The sequence below is a fragment of the Chelonia mydas genome, chromosome 13, assembly GCF_015237465.2.
Source record: "Chelonia mydas isolate rCheMyd1 chromosome 13, rCheMyd1.pri.v2, whole genome shotgun sequence".
Classification (NCBI taxonomy): Eukaryota; Metazoa; Chordata; order Testudines; family Cheloniidae; genus Chelonia; species Chelonia mydas.
The window spans coordinates 33,661,506-33,682,128 of NC_051253.2; the positions used below are offsets into that span (position 1 = coordinate 33,661,506).

Sequence of the window (20,623 nt, forward strand, 5' to 3'; positions counted from 1 at the left end):
GGAATGGTCTAGATAATACTTAGTCCTGCCATGAGTGCCGGGGACTGGACTAGACGACCTCTCGAGGGCCTTTCCAGTCCTCTGATTCTATGAAGTACAGACAGTGGATGGAGTTTCTTTAGGAGGAAGACATGAATCATGCAATCTCTGGCAGATAGTGGGGATATCAAAGGCCATTTGGGGACAATATGCATGAAGTGGATTTTCAAGAAAATTGTTGGTGGTGAAAATTATGCAAATGACTCACCTGAAATCCATCCTTTTGAAGCTGCACTTTGAACAGATACTGATTGTCTGGCTGATTACGTAATCAAGGTCTCTTTTAAGAGCAAAACTGGAGAAATCAATGACCTATAGAGTAAGTAGTTCTTGGTCTGGGCTGAGGATGTAATGAACTTGAAAAGACAGGAAAACCCTTGGGTAGTGGTTGAAGAACAGCTCCTGCCAGAGCCTGGCACACATACTTAATCTCATCTAATCTCATACTTCACTAGAAGCTAAATTAGTCTGGCTTTGCTATTAAGTTACAGGAACAGAATCTGTCTGATTTACACTCTCCTGGCCTGTTCAGATTCTCCAGTGTGTCCATGCAATGGTCAGTATGGTTCCCTGAATGTGACCCAGCCTGTTCAAACTGGTTCCAATGCTCCCCAAGGGCAGAAGGCTACAGACTTTAAGGCATTGCCTCTCAACAACCATTAAGGCTATGTCTACACTATGAGCAAGAGGTGTCAGTCCCAGTTCATCCAGCTAGGATTCCAAAATTAGCAGTGTAGCAGTAATATCATGGGCAGCAGTGAGTGGAGGCACAGGCTATTTTCACTGAGTAGAAACCCACCTGAACCCAATGGGTATGTATTTGGCATATCTTGCCCATGCCAACACATGCCACTGTCTGTATTTCCTAGAATCATAGGACTGGAAAGGCCCTCGAGAGGTCGTCTAGTCCAGTCCCCGGCACTCATGGCAGGACTAAGTATTATCTAGACCATTCCTGACAGGTGTTTAGGTGTTCAGCTACACTACTATTTTAAATGATCTACCTCAGTGAGAGCTAGCGTGAGTATGTCTACATGAGCTGGGACTCACACCCCTAGTTGATTGTGTGGACATACACTAAGTGTAAGGTGTTCAATAAGATTTGTCCAGGATGTTACAGGACACCATCATGTCTATCACAATGGCACTCTTGCAATACAGTGTCTGAACCCCCTGCTGCACTGAGTCAAGTCAAACCTTCCTGGAGCCTTACTCCCTGTCTTGAATGCAATTCCTTGGAGACTCTGCAGCTAATCATATCCTTTCGTATGACATCCATCCATCCAGTTTGGGTCTCCCAATCCTTCTCTTACCCTCCACTTCTAAGACAAACTCCCTGTTTCCTATATATTCTTCCAATTTTCTTTTCACGTGGCCAACCCATCTACACCTGGATTCCCTCAGTTTTTTCTATAATTGGTACCACCTTCACATTTCCCCTACTTCATTGGTTCCAAATAATGGACCAGCCATGTAACTCCAAGCACCCATCTTTACATTTTCACTTCCATTGTATTCAAGATCTGCTCTTGTCTCTTCATCAGTGCCCAGAATTCAAAGCCCTAGAAAGTTCAGGCCTAATTAACATATTTTATATCTCACTTTTCAATTTGATAGGCTTGAGGAAACACACATGTTCATATAAATAGGCATATAGTGCCCAATACAGCAAAAGCTGTACATCTGTGAATAGGTTGAACACATGAATAATCTTATTAAAATTACGTGAGAGTACGCACTACTAACATGAGTGTAAATCTGTCTGCAGGATTGGGATGGTGCATAATGTTCATTAGGCTCAATAATGCAGATGATCTATAAGTAGAAGTCCTGTAGCCTCTGTTGGAGTTCTGAATGCAGACAGGCTGTAGGAGTCTGTCTATTTAGTCTAAACATGCAAGTACATGCAGTATCATGTCTGTAGAGAAGAAGAGATTCACAAAAAACATAATAGAGGAATGAAAAAGTCCATTCAGTGGAGACCTCTTCCTTTTTTTGCGCAGGATTTTCACAAGGTGAGGATGATGGTTTGGTGAACCAGCGTTCGGAGGGCGTTCTGCGCATGTGCTGATGGCACTAAGACGACACATAATTGGACTGTGGCGCTTCTTGGCACAGAGAGACATTGAGACCAAAAATGTAGCAAGATTCAGAAAAGGTTTAGATAAGAAGAATATTCAGGGTTATTATAAATTAATTAGGATAACATATTTTGAAGGAATATTAAACACCATGTTTCAGGGATTAAGCAAATGTCTAATAGTTAACAATTCTACTGTGTGGACTGATTATCCCATCTTTGTCTACTGTGACTCTTCCTCTGAACGTCTGGCTCTGGTCATTGTCAGAAATAGGATACTGGGCTAGATATGGCCCTCAGTTTGGACTCAGGATGGCAATTATTTTGTTCCCATTACACAGACAATGGCAGAATTGAGCAGTTTTCTTCAGCAGGATCTGTGACCCACAAAGATCTCAAAGTATTTTGTGTGTATTAACTTGGATCCATACCTAGGCCCGTAGCTGGGCAGTTTTTTTTTTTTTACAGCTATTTTCTCAGCCATTTAAAGAAATCATAATCTAACGCATATCTAGCTAACTTACTTACTAAGTTCTAAGACTCCATTCCTGTTCTGTCCCCGGCAAAAGCATCACACAGACAGACCCTTTGTTTTTCCCTCCCCCCAGCTTTTGAAAGTATCTTGTCTCCTTATTGGTCATTGTGGTCAGGTGCCAGCGAGGTTATCCTATCTTCTTAACCCTTTACAGGTGAGAGGATTTTTCCTCTGGCCAGGAGGGATTTTAAAGGTGTTTACCCTTCCCTTTATATTTATGACAGTTGTCTTAGGTATTTCTCTCACAGACCAGTGACACCTTTCCCCAGCATGGCTCCGGACTTCTCCACCCCCACCCCCGCCATCTTTATTTCTCAAATCTTTCCAGCTCTCATCTTGGGTGGGGATTCAGTGAAGAGAGAACCAAGATCAACTTACTCCCCACCTTAAATAGCATGTACATAAGGTGGGAGTCCTTTGTTTCCCAGACCCTTCCAGTGGAAAAATACCAACTCAAGATGGGAACCTGTACCAGCTGACATGACCACCTGACCTAGTAGTGTCAAAGCAGCATCCCAGGAAGCTTCTCAGGAAGGAGAAAGATTAGTATTTTCCAAGTCCCTTTGTTCCCCCTCGTGGCCCATCCAGGCTGATTGCATTCTGCCTGGTGGGTGTTCCCCAAGTATAAATACAGTTGTAATCGTTACACAGTTAATATTCCTAATTTCAGATACAGAAATGTTACATGCATACAAATAGGATAAGCATATTCAGCAAATCATAACCATTCCAATGGAATCTTACATGAACCATCTTGAGTAAAATACATATTAGTTATGCCAAAATCATGTGTGACAAAGCTCTGTCCTTGCCTCTGTGGGTCCCACGTTTCCTGGTGGATTTCGCTAGCCTCAGAGGCTCACTATGACCCTCCACATAATCCTTCTCTCTCTAGAGACAAGGGTCATAGTCTACTGAGCCATTTTCGTCATAAGCCAGCGAGGGAGGTGAGGAGAAGTTATCCTTCTTTGCACAGTCTCTGTTGTCTCCCAGTCTCAGTGATTAACCAGGGGGCAAAGGTGTGGGGAGGGGGGAGCCCAGATCCACCCTCTACTCTGGGCTCCAGCCCAGGGACCCTAATAGCATCAGCTATGGTAGCTGACCTTTTAGAAACATGGCATGTACAATTCCCTGGGCTACTTCCCCCACAGCAGCCCTCACTTCCTCAAGCTCCACTTCACCCTCACCTCAGGGCCTCCTTCCTTGTGCCTGATATGGTGTGTACTACTCAGTCTCTCCAACTGTGCAACTTCCTCCCACAGCTGCTGACTTGCACACCCACCTGACTAACTGGGAGGCTTTTAACTAGTTTCAACCAGCCCCTGATTGGCTTCAGGTGTCCCAATCAACCTAGCATTCTCCCTGCCTTCTGGAAAGTTCTTAATTGGCCCCAGGTGTCTTAATTGACCTGGAACAGCTTCCATTTCACTTATCCTGGTACCAAGGATTTGTTTAGACTGGAGCTAATATATCTATCTTCCACTTCTTTTCTATAGCCATCTGGCCTTGCCCCGTCATGTTATAACAATATTGCTATGAAGAATATAGGGAGCAATGTCACATGTGGATCTAGCCCTACCTGGAGAGGAAACCCATGGGCTCCACTGATTAGATTATTAATTAATGTATTATTATTATTACTATTATTGTATTATTATTTAAAATACTTGAGCTTTTTAATAGGGGAGACTTCAATAAGATACTACAGCTATTAAATGGGGTTTTCAAAAATTTAGTAAAAAAAACCCCTGAAATTCATAGATGAAGAATTTCTTTTTATAGAATTGATCAGATCACCAGCTGGTATAAATTGGTCACAGCTCCCTTGAAGTTATGGGGTCCGATTAAAGAGATATTGAAAGAGAGGAATGTGTGAATGACTCTACAGCCTGGTGCTCAGAGCACACACTCTGGAAGTAGGAGACCCAGAATCCAGTCCCCTGTGCTTAGAATCATAGAATCATAGAATCACTGAATATCAGGGTTGGAAGGGACCTCAGGAGGTCATCTAGTCCAACCCCCTGCTCAAAGCAGGACCAATCCCCAACTAAATCATCCCAGCCAGGGCTTTGTCAAGCCTGACCTTAAAAACTTCTAAGGAAGGAGATTCCACCACCTCCCTAGGTAACGCATTCCAGTGTTTCACCACCCTCCTAGTGAAAAAGTTTTTCCTAATATCCAACCTAAACCTCCCCCACTGCAACTTGAGACCATTACTCCTTGTCCTGTCCTCTTCCACCACTGAGAATAGGCACTCCGCTTGATACTGGCTGCCAACTAGACATGGAGCCATTGATCACTACCCATTGAGCCCGACAATCTAGCCAACTTTCTATCCACCTTATAGTGCATTCATCCAGCCCATACTTCTTTAACTTGCTGACAAGAATACTGTGGGAGACCATGTCAAAAGCTTTGCTAAAGTCAAGAAACAATACATCCACTGCTTTCCCTTCATCCACAGAACCAGTAATCTCATCATAGAAGGCAATTAGATTAGTCAGGCATGACTTGCCCTTGATGAATCCATGCTGACTGTTCCTGATCACTTTCCTCTCGTCTAAGTGCTTCAGGATTGATTCCCTGAGGACTTGCTCCATGATTTTTCCGGGGACTGAGGTGAGGCTGACTGGCCTGTAGTTCCCAGGATCCTCCTTCTTCCCTTTTTTAAAGATGGGCACCATATTAGCCTTTTTCCAGTCACCCGGGACTTCCCCCGATCGCCATGAGTTTTCAAAGATAATGGCCAATGGCTCTGCAATCACAGCCGCCAACTCCTTTAGCACTCTCGGATGCAATGCATCCGGCCCCATGGACTTGTGAACGTCCAGTTTTTCTAAATAGTACCTAACCACTTCTTTCTCCACAGAGGGCTGGCCACCTACTCCCCATGCTGTGTTGCCCAGCGCAGCAGTCTGCGAGCTGACCTTGTTCGTGAAGACAGAGGCAAAAAAAGCATAGAGTACTTTAGCTTTTTCCACATCCTCTGTCACTAGGTTGCCTCCCTCATTCAGTAAGGGGCCCACACTTTCCTTGGCTTTCTTCTTGTTGCCAACACACCTGAAGAAACTCTTCTTGTTACTCTTAACATCTCTTGCTAGCTGCAGCTCCAGGTGCGATTTGGCCCTCCTGATTTCATTCCTACATGCCCGAGCAACATTTTTATACTCTTCCCTGGTCATTTGTCCAATCTTCCACTTCTTTAAAGCTTCTTTTTTATGTTTAAGATCCGCAAGAATTTCACTGTTAAGCCAAGCTGGTCGCCTGCCATATTTACTATTCTTACAACACATAGGGATGGTTTGTCCCTGTAACCTCAATTGGGATTCTTTGAAATACAGCCAGCTCTCCTGGACTCCTTTCCCCCTCATGTTATTCCCCCAGGGGATCCTACCCATCAGTTCCCTGAGGGAGTCGAAGTCTGCTTTCCTGAAGTCCAGGGTCCGTATTCTGCTGCTTACCTTTCTTCCCTGTGTCAGGATCCTGAACTCGACCAACTCATGCTTCACTGACTCTTGGGGATCTGGCCCAGTGACTTGAATGGAGCCACACTGATTTAGACCAATTGAGGTTTTGTCCCAATGTGTCTGTCCGTTACCTGAGCTGAGAATGTCCCAAATACTAGTTATCCACAGTTCTATGCTTTTTTATTTAAAAATAAATAAAATTAAATTAAATAAGGTCATCAACACTACTTGAGAAACATCCTTGTCCCCAACTCTTTCCCTAGTGGTCTTTTCACCTCGTTTTTCAGGCTGCAGATGATGGGGTTTAACATGGGGGTCAAGATGCTGTACTGAATGGAGAACATTTCATCCAGAGACACAGAGGAGACTGAGCTGGGTTTTATGTACTGGAAAGAATCTGTCAGGTACCATAAACCGACCACAATCAAGTGGGAGCTGCAGTGGAGAAGGCTTTATGCCTTCCCTCCACAGAGCGTATCCTCAGGATGGTGGTGATGATGTGAATGTAGGAGATCAGGATGAGGAGGAAGGAGCTTGATACAAATTTCACAACAGAAATAAGAAGCACCACTTGATTGGTGAGGGTCTCAGTGCAGGACAGTAGTAACAGAGATGGGAGCAAATAGCTGAAGTGGTGGATTTGACTGGGCCCACAGAAATGCAACTTTAAGGTAAAAACTGTGTTAAGCAGGGCATGGATGAACACAGATCCCTTTGCTCATTGTCTCCATGTAATGCAATGGGTTACAGATGGCAGTGTAGCGGTCATATACCATGGCTGAGAGAATAAAACCTTCAGCACCAGCTGAGAGGAGGATGAAGAACATCTGGGCAATGCAGCCATTGATGGAAATAGTTTTGTGCTCCACTACGAAGTTCATGAGCATGTTGGGTACCATGACTGAGGAAAAGCAGATAGCAACAAAGGATAAATGGAAGAGGAGAAGTACATGGGGGTGTGAAGGTGAGGGTCACCTCTTATCAGCACCATGATCGCTATGTTATCAACTCGAGTGATTAGGTAAATAACTAAAAACACCATGAAGAGGAGTACTTGTGGCACCTTAGAGACTAACCAATTTATTTGAGCATGAGTTTTCGTGAGCTACAGCTCACTTCATCGGATGCATACTGTGGAAACTGCAGAAGACATTATATGCACAGAGACCATGAAACAATACCTCCTCCCACCCCACTCTCCTGCTGGTAACAGCTTATCTAAAGCTATTACCAGCAGGAGAGTGGGGTGGGAGGAGTTATTGTTTCATGGTCTCTGTGCATATAATGTCTTCTGCAGTTTCCACAGTATGCATCCGATGAAGTGAGCTGTAGCTCACAAAAGCTCATGCTCAAATAAATTGGTTAGTCTCTAAGGTGCCACAAGTACTCCTTTTCTTTTTGCGAATACAGACTAACACGGCTGTTACTCTGAAACCATGAAGAGGAAAATCTTCATCTTTGGGTCACTGGAAAGTTCCAGGAGAATAAATTCGCTCACTGTTGTTTGATTTTCCATCTATATTTATTTGGGAAAACTGTGACCTATAAGACCAAAAAATAAATAAATAAAATTAACACATATCATAAAAGTGAATTGAAACAGCATGTGGAGATAATCTGTTCAGTTGGATGAATGCAAAGGAAGCCCTATTCTATCCCATAATATATGTTTCTTTAATTAGACAAGATTTAGAGAAAGAGGCAGCAATAAGCTTTTTGGAATTTGTGTTTTACGGTGACAAAATGGGCCAGATACACAATGGGATTTAGGAATCTAACTGCCACTTTAAGCACTTAAATCCCAGAATCAGGCCCCACAGGTATTCACAAAATCCCAGCCCAGCTGGGACTATGGGACAATCTGATCCGGGCCTTGCTTCGTCTCTCTCCTGTTGAATCTGCTCCACTGTGCTTCAATAATTAAAGAGGCATTGGAGAAAGGGGACTGTATACTGGGTCTCCTGCATCTGGTGTGAAGGCCCCAACCACCCGGCTCTAAAGTCATTCACTCACTTGCTGTTTCTCTCGGGCCTAAAAACTCTTTAATCTGTCCCTCTAACATCAGTAGAGATACCGCTGTTTTTACTCCAGCTGGGGATCTGGACCATTTACTCCAATGGAGCTACAGCTGATTCACACTCACTGGGGATCTGGCCAATCCTATAAGAAATATCCCTTTGTCTGTTACATTTTGCAATTTCTGTTGAGCAGTGGTTTTCAACCTTTTTTCATTTGTGGACTCCTAAAAAATTTCAAATGGAGGTGCAGACCCCTTTGGAAATCTTAGACAGGTTGAAAACCACTGTTGTAGATGATTTTGTATATTATTGGATTCATCCCTATTAAAATATCTAAGATTTCTATAATAATAAAATAAATAATAAATTAATTAATAATAATAATAATAATAATAATAATAATAATAATAAATAAGCTCCCAAGACCTAGAATTACTGGTTTGGGACCCAGCATAGTATAGGCTGACAACCCAATCAAATACAGAGAATACAGGCAAATTGATAATTATTACCAAAATCTTAAAGAGAGCCTCAGAAGAGCTTAGCTTCATGACAGTCTTCTCCACTGGCAAGGTGTGTTGTGTGGAAGTGGGTAACCACAGGCTAATATCATGCAACTGACCAAACAATCCAAGAAAACCAGAGATAGTTTTCAGCAAAAGAACGCACAAACCAAGAAATGATCAAAGGTTGGATTTTGGCAGAACCAGAAGAAAGAGGCTGGAGGACATGAATCCTCGAAGACTTGAAGGAGAGGAATGACAACACTGAGAAGGAAATGACCGAGCATAGGCTCAGTGGACAATTAAGAGCTTAATTGCAAAGAGGATTATTTACACAAATGGAGATTGAAAGCCTGAAAAGGGAGATTAGTCATGTTGAACCACATGCAAACATTTTGTTGCAAGCAATGACACAGGATAAACAGGAACATGGTACACTTCAGAGGTGATCAAGTGGAATCGGGGACGTAAGTAAAAATTTGACATCCAAACATGACATCTGCTGTTGTAGCATAGAGTACTGAATATCAGTCAAGACATGCACAGGACATCCAACAGTGTGATGGAGGAAAAGGTCTGCTATCTGTGGAGGAAGGAATTGATAATGAAGAATACAACATCAAAATATATGAAAAGTCACATAGAGTAAAAGATCATCTGGTGGTGGGGATAAGCAATGATTGAGAGTGCATTACAGCCCAAGAAAGCATGAAAGAAAGTAGAAAGGAAATCCCCACAGAAAGACTCCAAAGTTTTGCACAGAAAGGAATGCACAGACAGTGGTGGAGAGAGATCAAAGCTATTAGTGACAGATGAATAAACTCAAGGCTTCTAGAAGGATATCTGAAAAGAGAGAGAGAGATCCTCAATAGGTGCGTACAAGAGCTGTTCTTAAAGCTTAGTTACATAGAAGTAAGATTGGCCAGCCAAACTGTTCCCCGAACTGCAGAATGTGTTCTGAAAAGAAAGAGACAGTGGAGCACCTAGTGTGCCTGGCTGGGAGAGAAGAGAGACAGGAGGCCACGAAGTTCCTGCATTTAAGTCTCTGTGGACGTAGGGATTTAAACAAACTGTGTGTTATTACAACCACCAAATTGAAAGTGCTCTAGAGAACAAAGAGGTTTAAGATTTTATGGGATCTGGCAATTGTCAGACCGAGCAGTGCAGAAAAACAGGCCCAACATGTTAGTTGATAGTACCATACCAGCAGACAGTCTCACAGAAAAGACACAAGAAGGAAAAGAGAGCGGAGTATGAAGAATACTTCCATGAAGCAGAACAATTATAGAAAAAGAGAACAAAGATGATCCCAGCCATTATTGAAATACTTAGAGCGATCCCTAAGGGTATGAGTGAGCAGCTGAAGGACACATTACGACTGCAAGACGTCATGGTCAGTGATTTCCTGCAGATGGAGCTCTTAGACACTGCAAGAACATGAAGGAAAGTCAATGGAAAGCGAGAGCATTTGAGCATCTAAAATGTAGGAATTCTGCAGAGGGTTTAACAAAACTCCTGACTACCCAAACCCACAGAGTCGGTTCAGGACAGGATTTACTGGTGACTCATGGGGATAAATTTTAGACAATAGCTTTCCCTTTTTTATGCTTAAAGATCTTGTATATTGTGAAAACTTGTGTATGTTGGGAAAACTTCCCCTTATGTAATATTGAGGAACAGTAATAATGATCATAATAAATGAATGTGCACAGCAAACGCTGTCTAGGCATGCTGATATGATTTTAAAAAGAGGGGCCTGATTGAAAGTTAATGGGAGTTTTGTTCCTAAATCACTTAAGCTCCTCTGAAAATTTAACCAAATGGGACTTTCGACTCAGGATCCTGCACATCTGACTATCAGACTGTTCATACATAAGAGAATCTCTCCTGCCATCATGGAATTGACATTGATTTTTAGTGGAAATGGGAATGAAGCCAATGATCTGTCCAATGTCAAATCTATGTTTAGCCCATATGTCTCCCAGAGAGAAACTAAAACATTTTCCAATTATCAGCTAATCAGACAAATGCCTGAGCAAAGAGATGGACCTTGGACTAGACCCTGAATGTTAACACGGCCAGATTCTGTTCACAGGGAAATCAAAAGCTAACCTCCTTCTCCAGAGAAGGACCTGCTCCTAATCTATTCACCCCTCCAACACACAGACTCCAAAAGTAGAAACTACTGCTATCATGCACCAGCTGATCTCAGTTTTCTCAGTGCTGCCTTGAGAAACGCAGACAGAGAGAGATGGCTGAGTTGCCAGCCATGGCCCCTGTGCTGCTGCTGACTCTGGGTGAGTGGACTGCTACGTCTGGCCGAAATCAATGGGACTCTGCACAGAGACCCACCCCTCGATGATGGGGGCAGAACCTGGTCCTTTGGGATTAAAAGGAAAATAAAAGATTAATAAAAATATGAATCAACTCACCTGTCTTTTAACAGTGGATCTTAAATATGGTGAGATCATTCGGACCTGTGACTTTCTCTTTTTGTTTTCTTAATCTATCTATCTATATTTAACGATGAGCAGTGAGACCTTCTGAGGTGTGTAGGGTTATCAGTGGGAATGGAGCAAAGACCCTTTCCTTAGCAGACTCCAATACTAAGAGAGGATTTCTGGAGAGCTGTTTAAACGTTGTATTGTTCCCCCTGGGACAAAATCCCTGAAGTTCACTCTTTGTGTTAAGCTACCACTGTCAGCTGTGCTGGGTCAGCACTTAGCCAACAGCATATGGTTCATAAGAATGAAGACACGGAGGCTTAGATTATCAAAAGGACCCAAGTGATTTAGGTTTCCAATCTCAGGGACAGTCAATTAAAAAGGCATGTTTTAGGCTCAGATTCTCCAAAGCAGCCTAAGGAGTTAGATATCCAAATAGCAAATCATAGAATTGTACAAATCATAGAATGGAAGGGACTTCAAGAGGTCATTTAGTCCAGTCCCCTGCACTCATGGCAGGACCAAGTATTATCTAGACCATCCCTGACAGGTGTTTGTCTAACCTGCTCTTAAAAATCTTCAGTGATGGAGATTTCACAACCTCCCTAGGCAATTTATTCCAGTGCTTAACCACCCTGACAGTTAGGAAGTTTTTACTAATGTCCAACCTAAACTACCCTTGCTGCAATTTAAACCTATTGCTTCTTGTCCTATCCTCAGAGGTTAAGGAAAGTATTTTTTCTCCCTCCTCCTTGTAATAAACTTTAATGTACTGGAATACTGTTGTCATTCCCCTCTCAATCTTCTCTTCTCCAGACTAAACACACCCAATTTTTTCAATCTTCCTTCATAGATCATGTTTTCTAGACCTTTAATAATTTTTGTTGCTCTTCTCTGGACTTTCTCCAATTTGTCCATATCTTACCTGAAATTTGGCACCCAGAACTGGACACAACCCTCCAGTTGAGGCCTAATAAGCATGGAGTGGAGCAGAAGAATTACTTCTCGTGTCTTGCTTATAACACTCCTGCTCATACATCCCAGAATTATGTTTGCTTTTTTTTGCAACTGTGTTACACTCTTAACTCATATTTAGCTTGTGATCCACTGTGACCCCCAGATCTCTTTCTGCAGTACTCCTTCCTAAGCAGTCAGTTCCCATTTTGTAGTTGTGCAATTGATTGTTGAGAACTTTGCATTTGTCCTTATTGAATTTTATCCTAGACTCCTGTGGAGATGATAGCTATAATGTATAATACCACAAGAGAGCACCAGAGGTGAAAGCATGGGAATTGTCCAGCCATTCGTAAACACCACCAATAGATGGATACACAGGTTAAGGACTGTATAAGATGGCAGGAAAGAATAAGCAATGATACAGAGGAGGAGCTATATTGTATAGAGCTGGGCAATATTTTTCAGAGAGTTGATTCACTGAAAAATGCAGTTTTGATTGACCCAATATATTGGAGAATTTGAAACAAGCTTGCCTAATAGTTTCATCTGAGGCAAAGAAAAAAAAAGGCTAAATTCATAAAGAGGCAGAGGGAACCTTAGTGACTTCCAATACCTTTACCATAGTGTTTAGGGAACTCACCTGGAATGTGGGAGACACTCACTCACGACCCACCTCTGTCTGTTGTGGAGCAGAGATTTGAAGTTTAGTTTCCCATCTCTCGGAAAAGTGCTTTAATCTCTGGCATGTAAAATTGGTTTCCATTGTAATGGTCCCTTGCAAGACTTCTTCCTTCCAGAAGAGTCAGTTTGGGAGGATTAAGGTTTCTTAAATCCCACAAAATTGCATCTTCCAATCTCATTCTTGGTCAGCCTCGTACTCTACTTCCTTTGACCCCAGATATAAGAAGATTCAATAAAAGCACTTCTTCTGCAAGTTGAACATGACTCCACCACTGAAGTGACCTTGAATAGGTAACCAGCCAGACGATCTCCTCCCGCAATGCAGCTTCAGAAGAAGGGAATCCAGGTCATTTACATCTCTTTTCCCCGACAAAACATCCTAGGACATCCACATCACATGTATTGTCCCCAGTAGTCCTTTGAAGTTCCTCATATCTCCCAGAGATTGTATTATTCATGATTTCCTCCTAAGAAACTCCATGCAATCCTACACTAGTACATAAATATTTGCATTTTTAATACAGTGAACTCCAAAGATGGTAAACTTAATTCAGTAAGGTCTAATTTAATCCAGTACGGTTTGTCCAGGATGTTACAGGATATTGTCATATCTGCCACAATGACAATCTTGCAAAATAATGTCTGAACCCCTGGCTGCACTTACTCAACTCAATTCTTCTAGCCTTACTCCCATTTATATGGGGTTGGCTCTTCAAGTCCTTCCTATCCATTCTAGTCTGTCTTGAACATATTTCTTCTGAAACCCAGCAGCTAACCAAATCCTTTACTATGACGTCCATCCAACTAATTTGGGGTCTTCCAACACTTATTTTACACTGCACTTCTCAGTTTAACTCCCTGTTTCCTGTACATTCTCCTGATTTTCTTTTTGCATAGCCAAACCATCTAAACCTGGATTCCCTCAGCTTCTTTATAATTGGTACTACCTTCACACTTGCCCTACTTCATTTTTTCTGAACATGGTCCATCCTTGTAACTCCAAGCACCCATCTTAACATTCTCATTTCCACTCTATTCAAGATTTCCTACTTTCTCTTCCTCAGTGCCCAGAGTTCAGAGCCATGCAAAATTGCAGACCTAATTATCATCTTGTAGACCTTACTCTTCAATTTAATTGGCTTAGTAAAAATTCAGATGCTCATATAAATATTCCTATAGTGTCCAATCCTTACTCCAGGGAATAGGATGAACATATGAATAATCGTATTGCAATTAAGTGTCACTACAGACCACTAGAATGCATGTGAATCTGTCTGCAGGATTGGGATCATACAGAATCTTGACTGTGCTCCGTCCCTCTGGAAGTCTAAAAGAGGAAGTCCTGCTAGACGCCATTGGAGTTCTGAATGCAGACAGGCTGTAGGGATATGACCATTGAGTCTAAACACTCAAGTGCATGCAGTATAATGTCTATAGAGAACAAGAGTTGCACATTAACATAATAATGAATGAAAAAGCCCATTCAACCAAATTATCCTTTCTTTCTTTCTATAGGCTTTGCATAAGGTGAGGGTGGCTGTTTGGTGAACCGCTGTTGGGAGGGTGTTCAATGCGTATGCAGATGGCACAAATAAGACACGTAATTAGACTGTGGGACTCCTTGCCAAAGGGAGACATAGAGACCATAATTGTAGGAAGAATCAGGAAAGAATTACATAAGAAGACTAGCCAGAGCTATCATCTGATAATCAGTTTAGATCAGGTGTGGGCAAACTACGGCCCTAGAGCCGCATCTGGCCCTCCAGATGTTTTAATCCGGCCCTCGAGCTCCCACCGGGGAGTGGGGTTGGAGGCTTGTCCCATTCCGTGTGGCTCCTGGGAGCAGCGGCATGTCCCCCTCTGGCTCCTATGCATAGGGAAAGCTGCCCCTGCCCCAAGCGCAGCCCCTGCAGCTCCCATTGGCTGGGAACCACGGACAATGGGAGCTGCAGGGCCAGCGCCTGCAGACACGGCAGCGTGCAGAGCTGCCTGGCCATGCCTCTGTGTAGTAGCCGTCGAAGGGACATGCCACTGCTTCTGGAAGCTACTTGAGGTAAACACTGCCTGGAGCCTATATGCCTGGCCCCCTTCCATGCCCCAACCCCCTGCGCCAGCCCTGATCCCGCTCCTGCCCTTCCAACCCCTCGGTCCCAGCCCAGAGAACTCTCCTGCACCCCCAACACATCATCCCCAACCCCACCACAGAGCCCACACCCCCAGCCAGAGCCCTCCCCCCCTCCCGCACCCCGATGCCCAATTTTGTGAGCATTCATGGCCCGCCATACAATTTCCATACCCGGATGTGGCCCTCTGGCCAAAACGTTTGCCCACCCCTGTCTAGATAATACTTAGTCCTGCCCTGAGTGCAGGGGACTGGAATAGATGACCTCTGGAGCTCCCTTCCAGCCCTATGATTCTACGATCATTCTTTACGATAATATTTCTGGAAGGGATATTCCTTCAAGGGTTAAACCAATCTCTAACAATTGGTGACTCTGCTATGGGGGCAGATTACCCCACATCTGTGTACTGTCGGGTTACTGAGTCATCCTCTGAACCACTGGTTCTGGTCACTGCCAGGAAGAGGATTCTAGACTAGATGGCCAGTCTGACAATATGGCAATTCTTATGTTCCCATGACACAGACAATGGCAGTACAAGAAGTGAGCAGTGTTCTTCACCCACTTCCTTTATTTGAAGATCTCAGAGGATCTCCTGGGCATCAACGTTGGTTCTATTAATTTAAATGGAATTTATGGTCACAACAACTAAAGGTAACCCAGTCACATCCAACATTAAAAAGTGTTAAACAAGCTTCAGAATTTGGCATACAGAGAGCTCAGCCTTCTTGGTGCTCTCAGATACACCATTAAACACCTTTTTTTGCATTTAATAAACATACAGAACAGAAGGAAAAACAAATAAAGCTTTTGGAATGGAAGGTATTAAATGAGGCTTTTATTTTAACATTTTTGTCCCCTCCTCTTTAGCTGGGGAGAGTTTTTAGAAAGAACACACACACAAAACCCACCCTTGTTTGACAGACTTTCTGATGACATTAAAGATGGCAATAACTGTTCTTTTGGGTGAAGGAGAAGAAGTTAGCAGAGCTGGGCTGGAGCTGTCATTGCTGTTGTTAAACTCTGATCCTAGAAGACAAAACAAGAGAACCACACACACAAAAGGGGAGAGAAAAGAACAGCAAAGATAGAAAATGCAGCTTCTGTCTCTGGCATTGACTCTCATTTGCAGCCTCACGGCTGGAGAGACACGTGTTTAGTACATGGTCTTATTAGCCACTGAGAGACCTGGCAAACTTGAACCAGCATTGAGCTGTGTCATAAATATAAAGGGAAGGGTAAACACTTTTAAAATCCCTCCTGGCCAGAGGAAAAACCCTTTCACCTCTAAAGGGTTAAGAAGCTAGGACAACCTCGCTGGCACCTGACCAAAATGACCAATAAGGAGACAAGATACTTTCAAAAGCTGGGTGGAGGGAAAAACAAAGCCTCTCTGGCTGTCTGTGTGATGCCTTTACCGGGGACAGAACAGGAATGGAGTCTTAGAACTTAGTAAGTAATCTAGCTAGATATGCGTTAGATTCTGACTCCTTTAAATGGCTGAGAAAATAAGCTGCGCTGAATGGAATGTAGATTCCTGTTTTTGTGTCTTTTTGTAACTTAAGGTTTTGCCTAGAGGGATTCTCTATGTTTTGAATTGGATTACCCTGTAAGGTATTTACCATCTGGATTTTACAGAGGTGATTCTTTTTACTTTTTCTTCAATTAAAATTCTTCTTTTAAGAATCTGAATGCTTTTTCATTGTTCTTAAGATCCAAGGGTTTGGGTCTGTGGTCACCTATGCAAATTGGTGAGGATTTTTATCAAGCCTTCCCCAGGAAAGGGGGTGTAAAGGTAAGGGAGGATTTTTGGGGGAAAGACGTTTCCAAACGGGCTCTTTCCCAGTAAAATACCGGTTAGACGTTTGGTGATGGCAGTGATAAAGTCCAAGGGCAAAAGGTAAAATAGTTTGTACCTTGGGGAAGTTTTAACCTAAGCTGGTAAAAGTAAGCTTAGGAGGTTTTCATGCAGGTCCCCACATCTGTACCCTAGAGTTCAGAGTGGGGAAGGAAACTTGACAGGCTGTTTAGAGCGTTGCTTTTAGCTGCCTCTTTCTGCTCACAGGCTCACAGCAGTGCTGCAAAATGTCCAGTCTTGTCCTGCCAAGCCACACTCTCATTAGACAGAAGGGGAAATAATAGGAAAGAGAAGAAATAAATAGACTGAGATAGTGGAGAAACTTATTATATAGATAGTACCGTATAGCGAGATCTTCTCCAGCAACTATTTTTGACATTTCTTTTAATTCCAAGAGGGGCCCAAAAGATGAAATGTCAAAATTTTCATGAGATGAAAAACTCTAAACGGTCTGGATGCAGAAGTGTCTACACACTTCATTTTGAAATTTGGTTGTAACAAAACATTTCCTCTTAAGTGTCCATTTCAAATGAAAAAATTCATTTGGAATGAATATTTTTATTTCAAATGGCCTTGAGATGAGTCATTTTATTTTCAAGTTAAGTGAAGATGTCAATTCAAAATGAAAGTTTTCATTTTAATTCAACATTTTGAAATAGAAACTTTCATTTCAGCTTGAGACGTCAAATCTCCTCCCCCAACAAAATAACATGAAATGTTTTTCTTCAAAATTCATATTTTCCCACAGAAGTTTTCTATCTTGATGTAACACTTTCAGATTTTTTCCCACAGACATGGAGAAAATGTTGACCAGAACTAATAACCATAAAGGTAATCATGATTCTTGTCCTAAAAAAATGAGTCCAGCACAGTGACACTTAGTAGGCAGGCCGCCCTGCCAAACAGGAGGTGGCAGTAGCTCAGGCCTTGTCTACACTGCCACTTACAGCACTGAAACTTTCTTCGCTCCCCTCCAAGCGATGCAAGTTTCAGGGCTGGAAAGTGGCAGTGTAGATAGTGCTACAGTGCTGGGAGCTATTCCCCTCGTGGAGGTGGTTTTATTACAGGATATAGATATTGTGTCAGGATATAGATATTCAGGCCTGTCTGTAAAGGCCTATACTCTAATTTAGGTGTATTCTTATCACTTAGCTAGTTATAGAGGTATAAAAGAGAGAATCAAAATCACTGTCTGCCGGTGTAAGGTCCTTCTCTTACTGTGACAGTCTGAGGCCCTGGGCTTAGGCTAAGGCCCTTGGCTAAGCAGCAGAGGCAGCCATAAGCTGGGAAGCGACCGGTCACATCCTCACATTCCAAACTAGTCACATTGAAATAAGGTGCTATTGGGCTGTTAGGAATACAATCCTGGCCTGATAATGCCTATCGCCACCAGAGAAAGGGAAGAGCCTAGGGGATGTAAAAGGAAGTTTAGTTTGACAGTTTTCTGTTCAGTAAGAACTCACTTATCAATAGACACAGCTGGGAAACCCTTATGTCTTTATAGATGTAGTTGTGAAATCCTCACTTCTGTATTGTTTTGTCATTATAGTTCCCACTTTGCTATTGTTTATTTGCATGGTCTCTGTCTTGTTCTGTGATTGTTTCTGTCTGCTGTATAATTAATTTTGCTGGGTGTAAACTAATTAAGGTGGTGGGATATAATTGGTTAGCTAATCATGTTACAATATGTTAGGATTGGCTAGTTAAATTTCAGTAAAATGATTGGTTAAGGTATAGCTAAGCAGAACTCAAGTTTTACTATATAGTCTGCAGTCAATCAGGAAGTAAGGGCGGGAATGGGAACAGGGACACAGGTAAGGCTCTGTGGTATCAGAGCTGGGAAGGGGGACACTCAGGAAGGAAACTGGAATCATGCTTGCTGGAAGTTCACCCCAATAAACATCGAATTGTTTGCACCTTTGGACTTCGGGTATTGTTACTCTCTGTTTATGCGAGAAGGACCAGGGAAGTGAGTGGGTGAAGGACTAAGCCCCCTAAGACATCGGAAGAGCTTTCTCCTAGCGCTGGAGCCGCGACTACACAGCCACGTTAAAGCGCTGACGTGGCAGCACTTTAACATCGGCTATGTAGACATACCCTCAGTCATGTTTTTTGTCTACTCAATGAGCTGGATGCAAAAGTTGTGAATTTTGATGAGAAAGAGATACATGATTTTTTCATGAAAATATTCCCATTTTCAACCAGCTCTGTTCATTTTTTTGAAGAATGTGAAAGAAGAAATTCTCTCTGTCAAACCAGAAGGAGAGGGTGGTGTCTTTCTTAACTGGGACAGGGAGTGCATTCTGTCAGTAGTAGGCTGGCACGGGAAGAGATAAGGAACTACCAGTGGGATGATAGTGTGGTTCAAGGCAAGGACAGAGATCAAAGAGATCAGGCTTCAACTTTGTTAGGAGAATGTGAAGTAAAAATAGGGTAGAAACTAAACAATAATAATCTTGCTTCTGAGCATGCTTTTAGTTTAAACAGGCTGAATAGGCAAGCAAGAGAATGTAAGTGAAAGCACAAGGCTGCACCCTCCCTCCTTCTATCGGCATATAGAGATAAACCTGACTGGTGTGGAGGGCTTTGGAATAAGCTTGCTTGTTTATCCCCAATAAACCCATCGAATTGCCTGCAGACTGGACTCTGGAGTGTTCTTTTCCAGCCAACTGTGTTTGGGAACTGAGAGGGAGGAGGGAGCTGGACCTCTGCCAACATCTTGGTGCCATGACTCGGATACACTTCCCTGGATGGTAAGTAATACAGTAGCAGCCAGGTAAGTCCCCTGCATCAACTGTCTGCACAGCTGTTTGATGTGGGTATGGTGGGCTCTCATGAAGGGAGTTGGGGGTTCTCGAAAACTGGGGTAACTGATTTTTTAAACAGGTGGATATGGAGGAATCAGGTCCCATACCAGGTACAGGGGTCAACCTGGACAGAGATTGAGAAGGAGGTGGGTGAGGTATTAGAAGATCCCAAGAGATAGGACTTTATACAGAGTAAAACAAATTTATTTGGGGTTTGGATACCATTGGGAACTGGGGGCTGGAGATAGATGATCTGCTGAGCAGTTTTTGGTTAAAGTCTGCAGCTTTGGGGACATGAACCAGAGCTGGGTCTGTGTTGCAGCAGGCTAGCATGTCTGGCTCAACAAGGCAGGGTTCTGAGTCCCAAGCTGGCAGGGAAAACAGGCTCAGAGGTAATCTCAGCACATCAGGTGACAGTCTCAAGGGGATCTCTGTGACGAAACCAGTCACAGGTACCTGTGGATGGGATTATGTTTAATAATCCAGGACACATGTGTAACCACTCACCGAATACCCACCTGTGAATTAATAAAGTGGGAAGAGGAATTGGAATCAATTCCAGCAATATGGACAGATGGGTTAAGGGAGAGTGTAGAGGGGGAATGGAAATGTCAGTAGACTGTGTATGCATCCGAAGTGAGCTGTAGCTCATGAAAGCTTATGCTCAAATAAATTGGTTAATCTCTAAGGTGCCACAAGTACTCCTTTTCTTTTTGCGAATACAGACTAACACAGCTGCTACTCTGAAACCTGTATATGGAATGGATCAAGAGCCTTTACTCTGGCAGATTGGAAATCTATCAGAAAATATTACATGGCGGGCTGGAGGCAATGGTATAATAAATGGAGGTGTCACAGAGACATCATGGCATCTCAGTGATGATGAGGTTGAGTATTGGATTAACTCGTATTCCTTACAGTGGTATCAATCAAAAGGGAACCAAAATTTGACATTCCAGACACCAGGGGTGTTGGAACCAAGAGGTGTCCCCTGATGTAAATGTCATTTGTCCACATGTAATGATGAGGACAACATGGATCAATATAAACAGAAATGCTGGTGTGGAGCTAAAATCACTCTAGGGGCACACACAGGGAAATTAAATCTAACTGG

The 20,623-nt window shown here is 42.9% G+C and overlaps 1 pseudogene; it reads right to left on the reverse strand.

Moving 5' to 3' along the window:
• Positions 1 to 6,345: 6,345 nt before the first annotated feature.
• Positions 6,346 to 7,637, reverse strand: LOC102943221 (annotated as a pseudogene).
• Between the last annotated feature and the right edge of the window lie 12,986 nt (positions 7,638 to 20,623).